This window comes from Nannospalax galili, unplaced genomic scaffold (assembly GCF_000622305.1).
Source record: "Nannospalax galili isolate Female #2095 unplaced genomic scaffold, S.galili_v1.0 scaffold300, whole genome shotgun sequence".
In the NCBI taxonomy this organism is placed as follows: Eukaryota; Metazoa; Chordata; class Mammalia; order Rodentia; family Spalacidae; genus Nannospalax; species Nannospalax galili.
Window position 1 is genome coordinate 1,456,100 of NW_008347322.1, and position 7,960 is coordinate 1,464,059.

Here is a 7,960-nt window from a genome sequence, read left to right on the forward strand (position 1 = left end):
ATAAAAGAGGAAACAAAGGAAAGGGGAGAGCAGGAGGAAGCCCACAGGCAGAAGACTCTGGAACGAGCTTTCCTGTTCACCTGGAAGTCCTCGCTGGCTCAGGGGCTCTGTCCATGATAGAGTCCAAACTCGACCTGACAGTGGGACTGTGCCCCTCTGTGCCTGGTGCTGCCTGGACAGACAGCCAGTTATCCTTAGAGAGGGTCTGTGAGAGGAGTTTCCTTGGTCCCTCTGGAGAAAACCTGGAGGAGTGTGCTGGTGGGCATGGTGCACGGGCTGATGAATGAACACACACACACACACACACACACACACACACACACACACACACAAACACAGGTGCAGAAAAGAATCACTCAAGTCCTGCTTAGCCTTGCAAAGGGCTACGCGGTATTGATACATCTTGGCACAGATGGCTGATCCTGGGTGGTCCCAGAAGTGACCGTCTCCAGGCACCTTCCAGCTCTAATAGCCTTTTGTTTCCGGGCACCCCTAATTTTCCACCTCCCCCCTCCACAAGGAGCTTTCCTCCCCCTAAACCCTCTGCATGCCTTTTCAAAGGTCTCCTGTTCTGGGGAGAAACTTCTGGTTTAACTTCAGTTAGAAGATTTGTCTGGGTGGTGCTGTTTACCACTCTCTGCAAATGGAGCCTGCACCCCAGCAGGGGTCCTCAGCTGACACCACCCCCACCCCACCCCCACCCCCGCACATGCTACCAGCATCTCTGCATCCCAGCGGGGGCTCCCTCCCTCCCCTCCGACTGCCTTCAGGACCCTGGTCAGCTCCGGCAGCCGCCGCATCCTCTGGACCAAAGAAGTCGTTTTCTTTGCGTGCCTGGAAGTTTCCTCTCTTTGAGGCTGAGCCCTGGGATCCCTCTGGGGGAATTTGTCCTTCAGTTCAGCCAGGAGGACTCTCCTCTCCTCGTCTTTGTAGAATCTTACCTTGGAAGCCTGTTAGTGGTAGGATTTCAGCACCAAGATCCCTCCAACCACCCTCCAATCACGTTGAGTCCAGGAAGGGTCAGATCTCTCTGCCCTGTTCTGCCCGCAGCGGCCCCATCTGAGTAAGGACAGGTGGTTCTCGCTGTCAGCAGTGACAGCTTGAGATGTGGGTCTGGGCTGCACTGAGTGCCTTAGGAGAGCCACACCTGAAAACCCTGCTTTCTCTACTGTGACAAGTGACACCACTCAAACACCTTCAGGCCTCAGGAAAGGTCTGTCCCCACCCTACAGCAGAGGGAAAGTGTGCCCCACAGCCACACTTTCTTTCAAAGAATGGGGACCCAAGATCCCAGGCAGTGAGGGTATAGGAGACAAATGGGCAGTACCAACCCTTAACTAGGGCTGCCTGCGGGATCTGAGCAGGCAGGTGGGGGCATGGAGCATGTGCTGGGCCATCTGTTCTCCCGACAGCTGGCTCAGGATGAGCCACTCAATCAGATGCCAAGTACTGATTGACAGCCTACTCCATGCAAAGCTGTGGCCCATGTGAACTTTGTCCTCAGACGGAAAGACACTTGGTGTGGCTTCGTTCTGTGATTTTCAATAAAAAGCTGGTATGTTTGCTCCTTGAGGGGCAGGGGCAGTGACATTAGCTTGAGCCTCCCAGTGGAATGCTGTGTTGTGATTTTAGTCCTGGGGTGGGGGCAGGACTGGGTGCCCCCTGTTCTCCAGGCCCACACAAAGCCCACCCTAATCTGCTACTTAGACACATGGCCTGAGCGTGGAGTAAGAGGGCTGGGAAGCTCTGCATCAATGACCTTGGACCAGAGATCTTTGTTCTAATCCCAGCCCCGATAGACAATGGTTGGGTGACCTTGAGTCAGAGTCTTAACCTCTGAGCCTGACCCTCCCTCCTTTTAGAACAAGGAAGGTTAAATGAAATGGTTTCCCAGACTTCTCCGTGCCACAAACCCCATAGCATCTGCTCAGGCACTCTTTCCTGTACTAGCCCTTCTTGGCCACCCGCTGGTTGGTTAGATTTAACCCCTTCAGATCTAGGCTTACAGTGACAAACCCAAGCCTTTGTTATCTGGCATCTAGGAAGACATGAGATTCTGCCATGTCATTTGACACAAGAACTACCTGCTCTAAGTGCTCTGTCTGGGAGCAGAGGAAGCTAGGGGAAAGGGTGGCATCTGGCTGGGTCCCAGAGTTGCATCCTCTGAGTGAGTCCCAGGTAGGAAGATGGAAGACAGGGAAGGAGGAAGCCGGTGGGAAGGGTCTACAGGGACTAACGTTGACAAAGGGCCCAAATACTCCCTCTCGTACCCTGTGCTCCATGACTATGCTGAGGCGTTGGTTTAAGATTGAAGTGGCCCGCTTATGAGCCATCACACCCAGCCCAGGGCCTTCCTTTATAATGTAGTGCCCCTGACACCCTAGTGAGATTAAAGCTGTAAATGTGTGCAGAGCATCCCCGCACGCCAACTGTTGCTGTGCTTGTTCAACTTCTGGCTTTTTGGAGTGAGTACTGTGTACTTGGGCCTGGAGTTCGGTGGGCTGTTTCCCATTAGAGGTGCCGGCATGGATCTGTAGATAAGCCCTGACCTACACTGGGCCCCTGGCCATACCTGGATGGTTGTGTGGATGGGACAGGTAGAGACGGGTAATGCTGACTTTGTCTCTCAAAATCCCAGTGAGCCTGAGTCAGGTGGTCTCACCCGCCCAACCCCTCCCCTCATCTCAGGCTCTAGACCCTCCTCTGCCTTAATCACACTGAACATCTGATGAATGGGATGATGGAGAACCCAACAGGATTGAATACTTTACCTACAGCCCTTATTTCAGAACATATAAACCATTCATTCTTCACACCAGATCTGGGCACCGCCTCAGGAGCTGGTGACACTTCTGAACTCAAGGGTCCCTAACACCCAGCCCTAGCCCTATACCTGGGCCTGCCTCCCTGGCAGGGAGGTTCTGGAACACCAGGAGAGCGGCATAATCCTTCATACAAGGCAATTTTCTCCTCATTCAACTTTAGCCTTTCCCAAATCAAGAGTCAGGTCATTGTCTACCTTGGTAGTATTTATTGCTAAAGTTATCATGCCCTGTAATCAGTATTAACATCACCATGTAAAGTAATACAAAACTAATTACTAGCTACTCTGAATTAGATGCACAGCAGCCCTGAGCCTAGGCCTGGGACAGTGGGGAGGGGAGGCAGTTTTCAGCTCTCAGAGAGACCATGGATGCTGTGCCGCAGATCAGCAGCTGCTAGCTGATCCCACTGCCAGGGGACCTAGGTCACCACTGTGGTTCGACAGACGGTGGGAGGTGGAAAGCAAGGTCACACCTCTCTTTAGTTTTTTCCAGATTATTACATATTGAGAAATTCCCCAGGGCTCAAGGTACTGGGCGGTCAGCCACTGCTGAGGGCTGCCGCTGAGTGTCCTTGTGTCAAATGCATGTGGGTGCCCTACGCTTCTCATGCCAGCACTGGGCGGTCAGCCACTGCTGAGGGCTGCCGCTGTCTGAGTGTCCTTGTGTCAAATGCATGTGGGTGCCCTACGCTTCTCATGCCAGAACTGTCCCCACAATCCGGGGTGATCATCCTCATTCTTAAAATGACACTGAGGCTCAGGAAGGTGGAGTAACCTTTATGGGGCCCCAGGTGCAGCCCCGACTCAGTCTGACGCTTACGACGCCTGAAGATCAGGTGCTGCCAAAACAGAGGGGGAAATACACAGGAAAAGGGAAAGCTCAGTGTCACAGGGCATCAGGAGAAGGTGCTGGGCACGTCCCCAGGTCCCACCAACCTCTGTCAAGTGTGCTGCAGAGCTGTGGATGGCTTTCTAGCTGTGTCACCAAATGTCCTGTGGCTGCGGACCCAGACACTTTGCTTTCAAAGGGAAGAGAGGAAGGGGCAGTTTCAGGGTCAGAACCCCAAGGCCAGGGGTTCTTTCCCCGCTCCACTAAAGCTCAGGCCTAGGCAGGTTCCCTTACCCATAGAGACACAGGGCATCTGAGAATGTATATTGGGGCTCCTTCACCTCAGTCTCAGCACAGTACCAGAGGTAACATAGGAGCCTGGAGCCTCCTCGGTGTTAGAGCATTCAATTGGCAACTTAGGATCCCAGAAGTCACAAGTAGGCTCTGGACATATGGAACACATATCACCTCTTCCAGGTCCCCAGGCTGCCCAACCCCTACATGAGTGCAGGCTGTGTCTGTGCGGTCTGCACGGTGTCAGGGAACACCCGGGCCACCTCAAAGGCAGCAGCACTCTGTTATGTGAACTGCCCATGTTTGAGGCTTCTCACCGAAAGGTTTTCTGCTTAGACCACCTGCTTCTCTTGCCCCCAGATCAAAGCTGGGAGCCACTGCCCACGGGGCGCCCGGTAACAATATCTTCTTTAATGATGGGAATCTACAGAACCGTTGGTTTGTCTGATCCCAGATCTGGCCTGGATGCTCTTTGGGAACAGTCCAGTGACTTTTTAAATCTGAAGCCCAAAGAGACAATTCAGTTGGTAGAGTGCTTGCCTAGCTTGCATTTGTAAGCCCTGGCTTCCCTCTCCAGCACTGAATAAAACTGGGCTTGGTGGAGAATGCTGTCATCCCAGCACACAGAAATAGCAGCAGGCAGATCAGAAGTTCAAGGTCAACCTTCACTACTTAATGAATTTGAGGCCAGCCTGGGATACCTGACACCCTGTCTCAAAATAAAATCCCAAGCTCATACTTATAACCCCAGCACTTGGAAGAATGAAGCAGGGGAGTACCTTGAGTTTGAGGCTAGCCTGGGCTACAGAGTAAGAGCAAAAAAGGAAGGATCAAGACTGAAGAGTTCTAGGGAGAGATGGGAGGATGCTGACCTCCTAACATCTCAGATTAGTAGACCAGCAGTGACCTCACTGCCCAAAGCAGCTTCATCCCATCCAGTGGTCTGCGTGGGTTCACGTCTCACCTCGAGAAGTTTTACTTCTGCCGAGAGCTGTCCACAGGATACAGAGCAGCTATCCTGCGGTTCTGAGAAAGGAATTCTCTTTGTCTGTGGGTGATGCTCAGGCATGTTGGGGAAGGGGGTTAAAGAGAGAGCACAGGTGCATTAAAAACGATCTTTCTCAATGTATCCCACACTGCTGGTTACACAGCAGGACTCAAAGAAATTCGGGCAGTGGGTGAGGTGGGGAGAGGTAGGATTTGCCAGCGATTGCCCCTTTGCATAGGTATGTCCCTGCACCCTGTCTTCTACCCAACACAGGCCTGCACCTGCTCTGGATCGTGGGGCTGCCTGGCCTCTGACTATGGTCTTGGTACTCAGCTGTGTGTGACAGTCGGGGAGAGGACTTGACCCCGAGGTCCTGCGTTCTGCAGCGGCATTAGGAACTTGCAGGCAGGAGGCAACCCTGGACCGAGGGCTCTTTGGTAGAGGTAGCTGAGAGTCCCAACTCAGCTTCTGCTCAGCAGAGTAAGGACTCCATGCAACAGAGAGTACAGGGTGTGGGGAGAGTCCAGGCCTGGACTGGGAACAGGTGGACTGATAGCCAGAATCTGACATCAGTCCTCTGGCCAGGCAAGCGCGGTGCTCTTGGTGGTCCTCTTCTCCCTGCTGGACCTCCCCAGTCAACTCCTAGATGTCTGCAATGATACACGACTTATTTCACACCTGGGTCAGGTTTCCTCAGATAGCTATGGTAACTTCCCTCTCCTGGGAAGGAGAGAACAACAGAGTGTTTGTAGCTCCCCGGAAACCGAGGTTCAACTCCGAGGGGAATATGCCGCTGAGTTATCTCACTCAAGTTCTTCAAGGTGCCACCCCCAGGATCTGGCCCCAGTTCTGCTCAACAGCTGAGGGCATTTGGGGCTGAAGCTTCCCTCAGACAGTGACAGAAACGGTGTGGAACTTGCTAGAAAGGAGTAGACAGACTGATAGGGCCTGAGGTGGGGAGGGGCATGACGGTCTTCTCTCGGGATAACAGAACACCACAGTTACGATCTGAAACCAGCAGATTGGTCCTCGATGGAGGACACTGTCTTTAGGGACAGCTGAGGATCATGCAGTCTCTTCCTGGAAGAGCAGGGCTCCCAGTCACTGCAAAATTTGAATAACTTGAACCAGAGTGAAATCTGAGGGATGAAATGTCAGAGGACGGTCCCCAGGTTGACCCTCTTGCTAGTTCTGCTGAGGGACACCAAACACAGTGGCTCCCAAAGGCTGCAGTGTGATTCCTGCCTATGTCTGGGCTGGCCCTGGTAGGACTTGCTTCTCACCCAAGGCCACAGGACCTCTCTCCATCACTTCTATGACAGACAGGGAGCAAGAGCACTGCTTAGACATGTGTGACCCCAAAACTGCTCAGATGTGCCCCCTCCTTTTTTTTTTTTTTTTTTTTTACAAAAAATTGGCAGGTCACACACCCTTGGCCTGTGGGTGGCAGTTCAGAGTGCAAGGAGCCAGTCTGGGGAGGGAGGGCTAGGGCGAGGATGATGAGGTCTGGCTGCCCACCGGGCTTTCCTGTGGCTGCTGGAAGAGAGTCCTGGCCTAGAAGCAGCAGCCTTTCCTCACTCCCAGAATGTTCTGTCTGCATCAAAGAGACGTACAAAGGTTAGGAGGGCAGAGGCAGCTTCGTGTGGGAACTCTCTGTTCCTCCGTCTCTCAGTCACTATCTCTGTGCCTTTCTGTCTCTTCTCTCCTCTCTCTGTGTCTCTGTGTCCTTCTGTCTCTCTCTCTCCTCTCTGTCTCTGTGTCCTTCTGTCTCTCTCCTCTCTCTGTCTCTGTGTCCTTCTGTCTCTCTCTCTCCTCTCTGTCTCTGTGTCCTTCTGTCTCTCTCCTCTCTCTGTCTCTGTGTCATTCTGTCTCTCTCTCTCCTCTCTCTGTGTCTCTGTCCTTCTGTCTCTCCTCTCTCTGTGTCTCTATGTCCTTCTGTCTCTCTCCTCTCTGTCTCTGTGTCCTTCTGTCTCTCTCTTCTCTCTCTGTGTCTCTATGTCCTGTCTCTCTCTCTCCTCTCTGTCTCTGTGTCATTCTGTCTCTCTCCTCTCTCTGTGTCTCTATGTCCTTCTGTCTCTCTCTCTCTCTGTGTCCTTCTGTCTCTCTCTCCTCTGTGTCTCTATGTCCTTCTGTCTCTCTTTCCTCTCTCTCTGTCTGTGTCCTTCTGTCTCTCTCCTCTCTCTGTCTCTATGTCCTTCTGTCTCTCTCTCTCCTCTCTGTCTCTGTGTCCTTCTGTCTCTCTCTCCTCTCTCTGTGTCTCTATGTCCTTCTGTCTCTCTCCTCTGTCTCTCTCTCCTCTCTCTGTGTCTCTATGTCCCTCTGTCTCTCTCCTCTGTCTCTGGGTCCTTCTGTCTCTCTCTCTCCTCTCTCTCTGTCTCTGTGTCCTCCTGTCTCTCTCTCCTCTCTCTGTGTCTCTATGTCCTTCTGTCTCTCTCTCCTCTCTCTCTCCTCTCTCTGTGTCTCTATGTCCTTCTGTCTCTCTCCTCTCTCTGTCTCTATGTCCTGTCTCTCTCCTCTCTCTGTGTCTCTATGTCCTTCTGTCTCTCTCCTCTCTGTCTCTGTGTCCTTCTGTCTCTCTCTCTCCTCTCTCTCTCTGTCTCTGTGTCCTCCTGTCTCTCTCTCTCTCTCCTCTCTCTGTGTCTCTATGTCCTTCTGTCTCTCTCTCTCCTCTCTCTGTCTCTATGTCCTGTCTCTCTCTCTCCTCTCTCTGTGTCTCTATGTCCTTCTCCATGTGTCCCTCTCTATTTTATTTGTATGAGTGTTTTCCGCATGTATGTAAGTGCATCCACGTCTCACAATGCTGGTGGAGGCCAGAAGAAAGCATAGGATCCCCTGGAACTGGAGTTACAGTTATTAGTTAGCTGTCATGTGGGTGCTGGGAACTGAACTCGGGTCCTCTGTAAGAGCAGCCCGTGCTCTTAACCATTGAGCCATCGCTCCAGCCCCCTGGATGTAATTTCTAACGGTGTTCAGCAGAATTGTCTCCTTGACGCACATCTTTTGACTGTTTTATTCTCAACTTTGG

General features: G+C 52.5%; 1 protein-coding gene across 2 annotated transcripts in view; it reads left to right on the forward strand.

Annotated features, from left to right (window-relative positions):
* Olfm1 (olfactomedin 1) overlaps window positions 1-7,960 on the forward strand; it is a 41,738-nt gene that overhangs the window by 1,173 nt on the left and 32,605 nt on the right. The window lies entirely within an intron of this gene.